This window comes from Delphinapterus leucas, chromosome 5 (genome assembly GCF_059928025.1).
Source record: "Delphinapterus leucas isolate spDelLeu-1000000601 "Yukka" chromosome 5, BTC_Dleu_Yukka2, whole genome shotgun sequence".
Classification (NCBI taxonomy): Eukaryota; Metazoa; Chordata; class Mammalia; order Artiodactyla; family Monodontidae; genus Delphinapterus; species Delphinapterus leucas.
In genome coordinates this window covers 30,868,470-30,883,833 of record NC_143133.1, presented here as the reverse complement: position 1 = coordinate 30,883,833, position 15,364 = coordinate 30,868,470, and the positions used below count along the sequence as shown (strand labels likewise).

General features: G+C 36.3%; 1 non-coding gene across 1 annotated transcript; it reads right to left on the bottom strand.

Annotated features, from left to right (window-relative positions):
- Window positions 1-1,723: 1,723 nt before the first annotated feature.
- LOC111171495 (uncharacterized) lies at window positions 1,724-15,333 on the bottom strand. Its single transcript, XR_016393220.1, has 5 exons — window positions 15,278-15,333; window positions 13,299-13,325; window positions 10,578-10,622; window positions 3,219-3,251; window positions 1,724-2,792 (listed from the first exon to the last, which is right to left on the bottom strand). It is a non-coding gene; the product is annotated as an uncharacterized LOC111171495 (transcript).
- Window positions 15,334-15,364: the final 31 nt, after the last annotated feature.

Genomic DNA, 15,364 nt, shown 5'->3' with positions numbered 1-15,364 from the left:
ATTTATGTTTACTTAAAAGTTGACAGAATGAAGGATTATAAAACATTTAATGTTACCCTTTGTGAAACATCTCAGCATTTTTAGGAAGATATTTCTTCCTATATAAATTTCCTGTCCTTATACCATGAATGTTTATCTTTTAATTAAGAGACAGTTTTCAGTTAATTTCTCCATTCTTGCCTATTTCTTGACTCAGAGCTTCTCTGAGCTGAGTTCTTGGTCACGCACAGCCCAAGTTCAGATCTAGGTCATAATTAAGAATCGGTTTGTTATTCCATTCAAAGACTTCTTGCCCAAGTATATTACACTTTACACTGATATGTTATGCTTCTGGTTTTCTTTTTTCTTTCCCTTTCACTCTTTATTCTCCATTATCGGAGACCCTTGTCTACTGTTAAAGTCAGTTCTCTGCTTTCACCCCATGTCCCTGTGACAGTGCCCTATGTTTCTAGATACAGTTCAACTGTGCCAGTCCCTTACAATGGGCAAAAATGTATTTTTACCCCATTAAAACTAAAAAATATATTTTAAAAAGATGTGGAGAAGTTAGGAAGGCAGCTATGCTCACCACTATACCACCAATGCCATTGAATGTGAAGTTAGGAAGGAAAAAATTATGTGATGAAACACACACTCACTTTACAAACATATATACCCTAACTCACATATCAATCACACACTCTCCTGCTGAGTCTATAAAAGGAAAAAACTATAATTAAATCATTCCCTATTATGAATGTTACTCTAAATAACAAACTTTCATACTGCAAAATACCAGACAGTGGAGAGCTAATCAATGCACTTTAATTCTAGCAGGATATCCTCTACTTTTCTGGGAATGTCCCTAATGCAGGAGCTTAAGTACCCATGAACCCACAACAAAGTTCTGCAATGGTGAGAAAAATGTCGTGGAAGATTCCTTGAATGGATTCTGTACTCAGTTCTGTTTGTCATTTTCCAATCTAAGCAACCAGCAAGAATGGAAACACTCTACTTTTAAATCAGTGTTGGGGTAAGTATTGCCAAATCCAGATACTAGACAAGGAAGTCATAAATATTGTGGGAAAGTGAGATTGTGTCAACGGGTAGAATCTGGCCTAAATATTAATGAAAAAGATACTGTTCTTTTCAGGGCACATTTTCATTCAGATGCGTTGTAATATTCATAAACATATCTGTTCAGGTAGAATCCACTTCTCTCAATATAATTTAAAACAGGTTTTTAATGAAATACAAAGAAAAGCCAATGTTTCCATATGTAAACCTATAAACTTCCAGAAATGAATCTAAAATGTATTTTTAAATAATCATGATAAAACAATATTTTATTAACCAATTGTCTTCCACTCTGAAAACAGTGGAACCTATATGAAATTATAGCAGACTTGTTTTGTTTTTTAAAAAGACGTAACAGTTTTGCAGACAATTCTTTTAACTTATCACAGTTTTGGAGAGCAGTTTAAATTTAGCTTTTAATTTTTAAAGACTGAGGGACTTAAAATGAGATCATCTGAGAAAATTAGATGCTCTTTCAAACCAAAGCAGACCATGGATCTCTGTGATATCACTACTTTCAAATTTCTTACATAAAGAATCATTAGGAAATCTTAGGCACTGAAGAGCAAAATTTGCAGAGTTATGCTGGGCTCTTTGGAAAAGTCTCAACTTTACCTGAAATTGGGTCTAATGAATCATTACTCTTAGATTCTTAATTTCAAGAAAATCTATTTTTCAATTAGGGAAATGTTAAAAGAATGTGAAAGACCTTCTCAAAAAACACTTTAATCTGAAGTGTTTAAACAAAGCAGTGATCCTCTCAATAACTTCAAGAATGTGGGAATATTTTTTTATGTTATGTTCTAAGGTTCCAAACGACTACAATGGGATTTATTCTCTCTTTCTCTTTATACTAATGAGGTATATTCTATGTTTCTATTCATATTATTTTTTCTATAACATTAACTACTGCTAGACAAAGGCAGAGTCATGATCTCAGAGATTTATCATAATGTGGAATTCACGTTTACTTGTTAGCCACATCTGTTATCTAAAAATCTAAAATCTGCACTGGGCATTGATATCCAGATGCTCAGACGATAGACTACGAACAGTCGTTTCCTGCTTCAGACTCAAATGAGAATAAACATATTCATTGCATGTCCTCTAATTTATCACTGAAGTGAAGCACAAATGATAAAAAAAATTAACGTTAGATTGGTTAAAGTGGTTTGGTTACTGTCTCCAATTAAAACTTAGTTCATGAACAAACCTCTTTTACAGCATAACATTCACTGCTTAGGTAGATATTATTCACAAAAAAAAGTTATCAGCAGGGAAGTATTTGAAATGAGAGGAAAGGAATATAATTTTAAAAGAACTGTCCGTCATTCCCTATTGAGACAGTTTAGTAAATATTCATTTCTTCTCATAAAAGATAGAAACATGCAGAGTATTTTTAAACATGCAAGATAGGTTGTTGGCATTCCAACCCAGTAGATCTTTGTTAGTCTCAAACAGCTCAGTATATGCTGACTTTAGTTCATGAAGCATCCTTTTACACGTCCAGATTATGTTTGTACTTTTACTATGGTCAGCATCAACCCTTTTAAAATGAAAAACACTCAAAAACACTCTGCATATAAGGCATGAAAATGGCATCATTTTCAGTAATTGTTCTCATATTATACAGTGATAGCAAACATAGTCAAATGGTGACTATAAGACAGTACAAAGAACACACCAGAATAGGGATTTACCTTTTGCCCTGGACGACCAGATTCTCCGGGCTCTCCCTGGCCAAAGAAAATCAAAGATGAAAAGGGAAGCCTTATAAGAATTTTCCAAAAGCCTTAGGCCCTTGGACACTTTCAGCCTCCCCGATGACACATGCATTTCATTCACTTTATTCTGTTGTTCTACATCTCACCAGACATATGAACATTTTTTTTTTTTTGCTGTAAATATACCTAAAGCTCACATACAAATCCACATTTCCATAAAAACCAATCAGAAAGGGAAGAAAAGGCAAGACCTCTTGTTTAAGTCTTTATCAGAGATTTCTAGCAGATACTCCGTGTTGTGTCTAGAAGTTGATTATTGCAGTAGTATAGGAACAGAGTTAGAACCATCAAAGTTGGTAAAAGGGAAGGGAAACAAGAGACTTATAAAAGTCAAAGCTGTAACTCCTGGGGCACAAACACTTGCAAGGCTATAGTTACCTTAATTCCTGCAGCGGACGATCCAGGGTCACCCTAAAATGAAACGCATGAGAGATTATTCTACAAGTGATGGGAATAGGAAACACACAAACACATAGAGAGCTGTTATCTACAGGAGCGCCTAAGGAAACCCCATGACCAATGGGCCGAACTATGCTCCCTAAGATTTTGTATCAATACGGCTAAGATGTCAGTAATTTCCAAGATAAACAATATACTTTCTAAAAACATGGGTTTACTTTGCAAAATACATAAGGACTACATTCCTTGAAATAAATATAAGTATATAAATATGGATCTCTTCCCTTGATACAGTGCTAAAATTGTATTCTAAAGCAATATATTAGTGGATCTGGAATTTCAGTTTTCTCTATTTCAGGAATTTATTAATGTCACTGGCTGTCATTTACTAGAGTTCCCTGACCCTTTCAGTCTTCAGAAAGTCAGGGTTCAACAGATGAAGTCAAAGGGTTAATGATGTTGAGCTGGAAAAGGCCATGCCGCCGGTCAGTTTGTTTTCCTCATGAAGCACCGTCACCGTTATGACCAGCACGTTTTTTTCTAGCTCTACACTTATTTCATTGTAACGCAGTCACCGGAAAGTTACAGGATGATGGATGACTTGTGGGTGACAGGGACACAAGGAAGATCTGAGAGAAAATCTTGAGACAGAATCTGGTTTTCTGAAAGGCATTGTATTCCATCCAGATTTCACCGAGTGTGACTACATTCTTAAGGCAAATGTGCTCTAAATACACAGGTAGGGGCTAACAGGAGAGAGCACGGAGGGTGGCTGCTTATTTCTGATACGAGGTCAGACAAGGGCCTAGATTTTCCAGTTCCTTCTAGTCCTCTGTCCCATAAACATGCTACAAGGAAAATAAAAGGGAGAAAACATAGTCATTTGAGAAAACAGAAACAGCCACAAGGAGGACGGCACATACTGAGGTTTCCTCAGCTGTCCTATCTGTGCAAGGGCTCACAGAGCTCTAGGGGTCTACTTCCTCGTTCTAGGTTTAGAGAGCTGCTCATCAATGTCGTTTAGAGATGGAGATACACCTCAGGCCTCTACACCTGAGGTACTTGCCCCTCTCCCTCAGCTTCTCTCTCTTCTCCCCACAGCTGGCAGTTCTCTTTGTTCAGGTCTTAAGTGGCTTTGCCTCAACCCCTCACTGAACAACCTAGACACATGCCCCTCACATCCACATCTCACTCTGCAGCACCTGTTCAAGTCCTGCAAGCTCACTGCATATGGATTATGTATATATGTTTTCTGCCTATTCTTTGCTTGTCCCTCCATTAGAGGATCAGCCACCTGTGGGCAGGTTCAGGGTCTATTTTTATTCAGTGTCTGAATAAAATATGCTGGATACGTATATGGTGAATAAATGAACAAATCTCAGAAAGAATATTTTCAGCAAGTAGTCAAGAATCAAAAAAAAAAACCTTTGGGAAGAAAAACAAAGCTTAAGAAGGAGGAGGAAATGATAAATTAACTCATTTGAGGAAACATATGAGTTTCTTTGACATCTGTAATGGCTACTACTCAAGGAAAAATTAAAACATGACAAAACATATAGAACAGGATACCAAATACTGTCTTATTGTAAAATGATACTGGTTTCTTTTCCCCATCACTAATAATCAATTGAGTTCCGAGTGGGCAGCGAAATAAATGTGGCTAACAAAATAATACTTATTTCTGTTTCCACTAAATCAAGTCTGTCTGAAAGCCATCAACACCAATGAATCAGTATTTTGCACAATGAGACCTTTGTATTCATAAAAGCAATTTTGACTTTTCTAAGCCCCCTTTTTCATCTTATTTATACCTCATAAGACTCCCAGGAGATAGGGCAGATATTACTATTTTTACTCAATAGATGAGCAAATTGAAGCAACTTGAGCCTAAGTGAATTTTGGACTTCCTGAATTCTATTGCCATGTTCTTTTTATTGGAATAAGAAAAGAATTATTGGTTTATCTCGTTTTGGCAACAGGGCACAATGGTTGTAGTAAACTTATAAATAAAAGGAAGTTGCTTGTATTAACTGTAGTTTAAACACTTTTTTTTCCCAGTGTTTTAATGGAAAGTGACTGGATAATCCACTAACGAGAATAAGGACTAGATTTAGTTCTCAGAAAAAGTGGATGGGAAGGAAAGGACAGTTTCCAGGAAGCCTGATTTATTTGTGGAAACTGGAACAGTTTCATTTGATGGACAACTATGACTGATATATCAACTTTCTTTTCAAAAATTAGAACTGTGAAATCTCAAGGAATTTTTATAACTTTTAAGTGGCAAGGCAATTGCTGGAAGACATTCCTAAGTTAAACATTTTAAAGGATAATGCTGCAAGTAGTGAAAATAAAAGTCAGTGTTTATAATCCTCATTCCTCTAAAAGTGAAAATGAATACAGGATTAAAGTAGGAAAAAAAACCCAACTGTGTCTCTCTAAGTATACCCTTAGCTTCACAAATCAGTTGGTTTGAAAATAAAAGTTTCCACAGGGTAAATCATAAAGCAAAAAATACTTTGAGAAGATATTTGAGGTAAATGAATTTGACTTTGCTATTGACCATTCAAGTACAGAATTTTTGTCTTTGGCTGTGATTATTTTCAAGCACAACATCTGGTATGTAATTATATGTATGTGTTACTAAAGTCTATGTGGATAAATAAAGTGAATGTGGTGATATTTCTATCAGTCATTAATTCATTCAATAAATATTTATTGAGCATCGATTATGTGCCAACCATGTTCTGGATGCAGGGACACTAGGAGCTAGGGCTATAAAGCGAACAATGCTGTTTCAAACCCTGCCCTTGTCCTGTGCTTACGATATAGTCACCCTTCCATATCCCTGGGTTCTGCATCTGCGGACTCACCCAACCTTGGACTAAAAATCTTCTGAGAAAAAAATTCCTGAAAATTCCAAAGAGCAAAACTTAAATTTCTGTGTGCCTGGCAACTGTTTACATAGTATTCGGTATCATAAGTAATCTAGAGAAGCTTTACAGTACAGCTGACCCTTAAACAACACAGGCTTGAACTGCAAAGGTCCACTTACATGTGGATTTTTTTTCAACAGTAAATATTACAGTACCACATGATCTGCAGTTGGTTGAATTCGGCGGATGGGGAACCACGATATGGAGAAAACAGGGATGTGAAGGAAACATGTATAAGGAGGGCCTTTTGTAAATTATACCTTGATTTCAACTGGCAGAGTCTCAGCACTCCTAAGCCCCGCATTATTTAAGGGTCAATTGAATATGGGAGCATGCGCATAGGTTATATGCAAATACTAGCCCGTTTTATATAAGGGACGTGCTAGGATTTTGGTACTTGCAGGCATCCTGGAACCAATCTCCTGGAGATACCGAAGGACTACTGTAATCATTTGTATATATGTATATAGTATATATGTACACAAATACATGTATTCAAAAATATTATTGATTGAATGCATAAAAGATACTTTCTTTTTCTTTCTTTCCACGTACAAAAAAGTCTGGGATAGGAAGAAATTGTCATGTTGGGAAATTTTGTGTCACCACAGAAGACATGATAAACAAATGCATGGTACAGGAAAAAGTTCTACCATTCAATGAAAATAAGAAGCAGGTGAAAGTAAAAAAAAAAAATTTTTTTAAGGTTTTTCATTCAATAAATATTTATTATCTTCCTATTACATGCCAGGAAATTGGATTGGTGTTGGGAATAGAACAGTTTGGTAACTTATAGTTTTTTGTTTGTTTATTTTTTCTTTTCCAGTGAGCTGGATGCCCAATTAAACAAGGAATTACAATAAATTGTGATAAGGGTTATGAAAGGGATCATAGAGAGTGCTCTGGGAGCACATAGAGGGTAACAGAGACAGTCCAGGGGAGACTGAAAGGCTGCCCCAGGGAAATGACTTAATAAATCCAGGTCTCAGTAGACAGGAATAGGATGAGAACGTGAGGAGGTGGAGGTGGACAGAGAAGAGTATTCTAAGCTAAGGGAAGCATCATATGTGCTAAATTGGAGAAGGCCCTATGCCCAAAAGAAAAGCCTTCCTATGTGATCTTAAGAAAAGGCAATTTGGTGGGTGGCTCCAAATATGGGTGCCGCTTCTGAAAAGGCTCTGAGGATGCAAATCAAAGATGCTCTGCAGGTGTAAAGTAAGAAGGCAGGTTATTTATAGAAATGGAGATTGGGGGAGAAAAGAAAAATGAAGATACAGACAGGCAATACCAAGAAAGTGAAGCTTCCTGCTATACTGAAAACGGATAACCAACGAGGACCTACTGTAGAGCACAGGGAATTCTGTTCAATGTTATGTGGCAGCCTGGATGGGAGGGGAGTCTGGGGGAGAATGGATACATGTATAAGTATGGCTGAGTCACTTTGCTGTGCACCTGAAACTATCACAACATTGTTAATTGGTTATACTGCAATATAAAATAAAAAAGTTTTTAAAAAATGCTCAGGAAAAAAAAAGAAAGAATGTGAAATTTCTAAACGAACAGATAAGGTTGTGAATAATAGAGTGGCATGATGGAACCATTCAGTGGTCCGCACCAACACTTACTTTCAAGTGCTGGGATAATAGATAAGAAATGCATTTCTACATTAGTTGGTGGGATTAACACTCCAAAGAGCAGAACATAACCTTCCCGTAGTAACTCCACACATGATTAAAATCAGTCTTTGGCAGGTCATTCTTAATTCTAGAGTTCATCGTAGCTTCTGGCCACAGAGAAAACCCAGCCCAGAGGTTTTTACAGTCCCACAGCATTTCCAGATGACCAGTCTGGAAAGGCTTAGATTGCTTTACCATCCAAAAGCACCTAGTTGGATCACAAGGAAAGAAATCCTATTAAAGTGAATCGCCAATGACGTAATTTACTACATCAATGGCAGAAAAGAAGCATTTTTTTGATTTTACACCTCAAACTTGGTAAATGATGAATGAGTTTCACATACTGAACCCAAAGGCCATGAGAAGAGTGTTTCTAACATGCTGGAAACAAATTATGTGACAGAAGCAGGAAATGTTTAAAAAACACATCAAAAATTATATTCCAATTACAGCATTCTTGGGGATGAATGCTACAGGTCAGATTACGTATTATATGTTACAGATTCCTATTTACAATCCCCTGTTTAGACTCACTGAAAATTTATAGAAATGACTTCTATTTTAACTGAAGCATTTCTCAAACTTAATTTCAGTTGACTAATAAAACTTTTTGATAAAAAAGAAAAATAACCAATCTAGTTGATTTCCATTTCCATGTGGTAAGAAAGCTAACATTTATTGAGAGTTTACTATGTGTGAGTCAGCATGGTAAATGATTTGTGTTAATATAAAAAATAAGAACCGTATTCCTTTGAGATGAATTTAGCTTTTACAGAGAAAACAAAGTTGCTTTACTATTGCAATATTAAATTTTAAAAATGTGTGATTAAAGAAACTATTGGCCTACATTCAAAAATTAAGCTCTAAAAATACATATTCTAAAGATTAAAATTCTCTACATAAATCCACATAGGCGTAGCTCAGGCTTGGCATAAATGGTTTTCACTTGGAGAAACTGCTCTCTGTTTAGAAGATTTCCTTTCTTTAAACAGAGGTTGGCAACTATGGCCCGAGGGCCAAATCCAGCTAGCCACCTGTTTTTGTGTGGCCCAAGAGCTAAGAGTGGTTTTCACATTTTTAACGGTTAACAAAATTATAAAAAGAATAATATTTCATGACATTTGAAAACCGCATGAAATTAAAATTTCAGTGTCCAGAAATAAAGTTTTATTGGAATAGAGCCACTCTCATATGTATACATATTGTCTATGGCTGCTGTCATGCTACGATGACAGAGTTGAGTAATTGTGACAGATGCCATATGGCCCACAAAACCTAAAATATTTATTTTCTGGCCCTTTACAGGAAAAGTTTGCTGACTCCTGCTTTTAAGCAAACACAACAAAGGTAAATAAAATATCTATGTTTATATACCTAGGGTTTTAAATTTTGACTTCAAGAAGTCATAGAGGTATATCACTGGTCCCATTAGTATTAAACATACTCATGTCATGGTGGATTGCAGCATGATACTTAAATCTGACAGATAAATAAAATGGGTTTACAGCAGTGGTTCTCAGTGAGGGATGATTTTGTTCCCCAGTGGACAATTGGCAACCTCTGGAGAGAGTGTTGGTTGTCACAACTCGGAGATGCTACTGGCATCCGCTGGGCAGAGGCCAGGAACGAGGCTAGACATCTGACAGCTCCCTCAAGAAGGATTATCCAGCCCAAAATGTCAGTAGTGCAGAGGCTGAGAAACCCTGGTCTACAAGAAACTGAGAGTCCACTCTAATTTCTAGACTCCCTTTTGAATACAAACACAGTTGCTACTCGGTGACATTCATTTATTCCTACCATTAATTTCTCCCTACCACCCATGCCATATTTATATTAATATTTATAAGAATGAGGAAGACAAATTTCTCTTTACTTTATGGGTATGTTTTTATGACTAACAATTGTCCATCTGTACCATAATAATTTTCAAAGTATTCTTATTCTCAACTACAAGCCTAAATGAATCATTCTTTGTTTCATCAATTAGCCTGATTTAAATTAAATCCGACTATTCCATTTTTAGTTTCTTAAAAGATCTTTTTCTTAATTCTTAACATACAGCACAAATGAAATAAAAATTTCCTTCCTATGTCAGAGATGTGTGTGAAGTAAGAATCCAAGCAAAAACTTCGATAGACTGAGGAAAAAAAGACAGGAGGTAGGAAGATGAACAAAAGACCACCGCAATATAAGTGCTAATAATGGCTTAAAGGCCAAAAAAGAAAAAAAAAAAAAAAAAGACAGAGAATACAAAGGCTGACAAAATATCTGGATCTAGTAGATTTCAAGTTGAAGCAAATTTTCAAGACTGCATGAGAGGCTCTAATCAACTGACTTTAGCTGATTATCAAACTCTTACATCCCCTCCGAATCCTCTGCAATCTTCTATCCTAAAATCGGGACAAATGGAATCACTTTAGGAACTCTATTTTTATATCTCTGTGTATAAAGGGAGTGTTCCATTTACACATAAATAGTGGTGTGTTTCTTTTTGTCTTGAAAGTCATATTACTAGAAACCCAATTACACATCTTCTAGAATTTTTGACATAGCATTTTACTTTTAAAATATTTAAATTTGTAGCTAGGAGCTGGTGGAATAATCACCTTTTATACATTAAATATTTAAAAGTTTTCTAATTGTGTAGAATTATCTCTGATCTCCCATTTTCATGTACATGAAATATTCTTGCTCATACACATACTCTTTCATATTTCGCAACACTGTACCTTTTCACCTGTATCACCTTTGGGGCCATTCTCTCCAGCATCTCCCTAGGAGGGGAAAAAAGCAATACATGTAAAATATATTGGTGACATTCAGCAAAGAGTACTTTTCATTATTTTAAGTTTCCTTTCATAGGCACTATATATTAAAATCTGTTGTAAATGTTCTACAGAGCTAATGTACTTTACTTGACCAGCTGCCTGATATCAACTAGTCCAAATAAATTTTATTACAATGAACATGGCTAAATAGTTTTAAACTACTCCACGATAATAACAGAAGGTAATTTCTCTGACTTCTAATAGCTTATTCTGGCACTAATAGCCTATTCTGGCCCCCTTAACCCTTTCTCTTTTCTCTGCTCAAAGAGTCATTCTAACAAAGGCTTTCTCCTGACTCCCTCAATGTGCCGTGTGCCTTACCCTTTCTGTCTCCTTCCTTGTCCCACTCCTGCCACCTGGAGTCCTGCCTTCTCCTTTCCCTTCAATCTGTGAATTCTACGCATCTCAAATCTCCAGGCCCTCAAAGTGCATGACCCAGCCATCAAAACTGCTGCACCCAGATAACATTGAGTTATCTGGGCCTAAGTGTTTTGCATTTGAGAAATAAATGTTTTATATCTTATTAGAAAATTTTAAAAAATTAGAGTAAAATAAATTGGGGAGTTTATGCTTCCTTTGTTATTTTTGAGAGCTCCTATGCCTATTCCCTCACTGATATCTTTCTACCCACAAGCAGTGCTTTAGGAAAAAAGTCATTTGTTTATTATCCATGCTTTGCTTTCTTAAATTCTAAATTCTTTAAGTCTTATAGAATGCTCTAGTGGAAACATCATGAATTTTGGAGCCAGAGAGTTCGAGCCCAGGTCCAGGCCCTACTGGGCAAATGAAATTCTCTTTACATCAAATTTCTCATGTGCAACGTAAGGGTAAGAATATTTTATGGGGTTATAAGAAATAAACAATTACTGCGTCTAAAGCAACTGGGACAGTATCTGACACATCATAAGCTGTTAATGATCATCATTAGCAATAACAATGCATTATTGTTCATACATTCCGTAAGCTGGAATACCCTTCTGCCCAGCTGCGTAAGAGGTCACTCTTGTATCATTTAAAATTTTCCGTAAAATAAGAGAGAAGCTACTGATAATGCTTTCCCTGGGAGAAGGAGGGGTGGCGAAGGAGGGAGAGTTTAACCTTTTCTCTTCACTTTCTTTTCTTGTTTCAAATAAGCATGAGGCTGTCCTGCTCGGGCATTCTTTTATGGTGACGGGGACAGCACAGTGGCCTGGGAGCCTGAGCAGCTTTATCTGATGAGTCCCTGGAATGGTGCTGGCACTGCTCCCTTTCCCTCCTTAATTTCTACACAAAAGAGTCATCTGATGACTAATTCATTTCAGGTTAATTACCATGAACTGGTTGGAAGCCAAATAAATACACTGATCATAAGTTATGGGGGACCTTTGATAGGCATCTCATTAGCACACTTTTAAAAGTTGCTTGGAAATCCCTTTATTAAATAACAAAACAAACAAAACAAACTTTCTTATTAGGAAAACTGGTTCAGAGTGGCCATGAAGTGAAGGGTTTGACTGAGTTGCCTCTCTGCTCTGCTCTCCTTCCATTTAAATAAATGCCTTTTTATTTTTGTTTTACAAGAATACAGTTGTAAAATACAGCTCAAAGCTACAGTTACGTTCATGAAGCTTGCTGGATCTGTAGATGTACTTCTTTGGGGATTAGTGGTGATGATACTGATTTGTCAGAAAGATCGTATCACTTATGAAGGGCATTATGTGGTATCTTGGTAGTTGCCTGCAGAGACGGCATACTTCTCAAACACTGGTCAAGGACATAGCATGAGAACTCTCCCAAAGCAGTAAGGAAGGATGTTTGTCTAAGAGAAATTTAACATATGCACTCTGCTTCTCCTTTTGCTTCTCTTTTTGGGTTTTATGGGAATTCTTTTTAGGACAACTTTCAGTGTATTTGCTGCAGGTAAACATCTGTATCCCTTTAACCTACTGACCTCAGAAGTAGTAGAGAGAGAGAAGGATGCTTAGAAAAGTACTGGAGCGGCATTAGCAAATAGGTAGAACAAAAATTTTGCAGGCCTAGGGATTTTTGAAAGTCATTTAAAAGCCTGACATAGAATGTTTAAATTTGCACCCTTCTCCTCCATTTCTTTAAATCTTTTTTACCCAAACTTCTATACATATATAAGAATTACACTATTTTCTCCTTCCACTAATTAGCAGTTTGAAAAAACAGTGGTCATTATATCTATCTACATCTATATAACTAAGCATACCTTGTTTTATTGTGCTTTGCTTTATTGTACTTCAAAGATACTACTGCATTCTTTACAGATTGAAGATTTGTGGCAACCATGTGTCAACCAAGTCTAAGGGTGCCATTTTTCTAACAGCATCATTTTTCAATTAAGGCAGGCACGTTGTGTTTTAGACATAATGCTATTGAACACTTAACTGACTACGGTATAGCGTAAACGTAACTTTTATATGCACTGGGAAACCGAAAAATTCGTGTGATTCATTTTATTGCAATGTTCACTTTATTGCAGTGATCTGGAACAGAGCCTGCAATATCTCCAAGGTATGCTTGTATACCTGTATCTGTCTATCCAACCACACATAAATACAGTTCAGTTTGGTACCTCTTTGGGGAAAAAAAAATAAAAATCAGCAGAATCATTCTCACCTTTTCTCCTCGTTCTCCAGGTTGTCCCTGGCCAAAAGAACAAAGATTGAGTGACATATTAAATTATAAAACACCTAATCAATCAACACTAAACAAAATCAGATATTGAACGTACTATTAATAGATAAATTATACATGACATTTTCTATTTTGGCAATATATAGTTGCTCTATAAAAACAAAAGGTTAAGACGAGTTTCCTGGAGCACTGAGTATGGATATCAATAGCAAATGTAATTTTAATTCTTTGCTTTCGAGGACTAAAGAAAGATATTTAAGATGATCAGCCAAAACCCGGCTTTTAGGGCACTAAGGAGAAAAATGTTGTGACAATTCAACGTCTCAAGAGGCTTTTGAGATTATGACACTTTATTCTGCTCAAACTCAGACTCAGTAAGGTGAGTTTATTTACTTACATCCTTCAATGAAATCTTCCATTCAAAGCAGCCCCTGGTGCACGGATTATTTCAGGGGTCAGAGTACCAGTGTAGTTCTCTAATCTGTCTTCCCCTGATGTGACTAAGGCCTGAACTTGGACCCCTTCACAATGTCATGAACTCTCTTCAATCTGTTGTTAACCACTATGTTCCAAGTTAGGTGTACTTTAGGAGGCATTAGTTTTTTTCAGAAAAGATACTATATTGGGGCAGACTCTAAGTGAGTTTAGGAGAGATGTCTTTACTCAAAATGATGACCATGACAGTACAAGGACTAAAATGCAAAATTGTGTTCTGAAAAGAATCTCATTTTCACTTTACCCAGGAAGGGACAGGGGACAGAGTCAGAGAATAAATCTAAAGCAAATCACACACATTTTGATAATATTCCTCTTAAGAAAAGCTTGAGAAAGTGTTGCAATAAGATCAGACTACTTTAAAAATGATTTTTAAGGTGGTTATTGTGTTTTTTAAAATTATAATTCACTCAAGAAGTCTGTTTGAAGGCAACACTCTTTGCACCCCCTGAAACTCCGCCTGACCCTTTGGCTTTCTGAATTTCTGGTTACCTTTCACTGCTCAGCAGCCATCCTGATGGTCGCTAGGCAACAGAAGAATAGTACTGAGAACATATATTAAGCATTAACTCCTATCATTTGGCATTTTAGCATGGAGCAAGAGAGGGAAGAAGACAGGAAAATGGCTGTCGTCCCAGAAGGAATATTTTCTTTCCTCTCCTGCAGGACAAAAGACAGGTCTACAAATTTTAGGTCTGTCGTAGGCTCCTGTCAATAGCAATGTGATCTGTAAAATCAGCTGACAAGCATCTGTGGCTATGGATACACACCAGCACAGCTGATGGGATTAGACATTAGTTTTGTACTTCAAGGGATGGTCACTCATCAAAGGACTTGGGATTTGTCTGCCTATTTGGTTTAAACTAAACTGTCACCAATCGTTTTATATTTAAGAGTAATTTGTTCTTCAAAAACAAAGGAAATTTGGAACCCCCAAAAAAACTCTATTACATTTTTTCCCTACTTAGTAATTCAGACTACATCCATTTTTAAATTTCAAACATGCCACATTTTTATTATGCTCTTCATTTGATTAACTGGTTAGGTTGTGTAAGCCTTGGAGGTGGCCAAATCTTGAGGAAAAGTCACAGTGGCGCTGTGAACATCTTTAGTACATCTTGTAAAAATTATGCAAATGTTGGCAGTATGGACATGGCCTATGTTGTAATATGTTCATTAAGTGGTAAAATGACAAAGTCACATTTGAAACACAGGCTTTCTCATGTTATTTAAGTATCCCAGAAATAAAAATTTAGACATATCCTACACTGTTTCTCTGCATTTTTAATGCTAATCACTAACATCACTTATTCCTTAGTCACAAACTTTTATACTATAGTGTATTATATTATTGACAAAAAATTCCATCCAAGTAAAACCAGTGAGATATAAAAAAAGTGTAACAGCTTACAATCTCATGAAAACTCACGCCTCAAATGATTCTGCTTGGTTTTCTTTGTACTAACCTTTGGCCCTGGTATTCCATTCTGTCCTACTGCTCCAGGCAACCCGGGTTCACCCTCAAAATATAAAATAGATACTACTAAATAAAA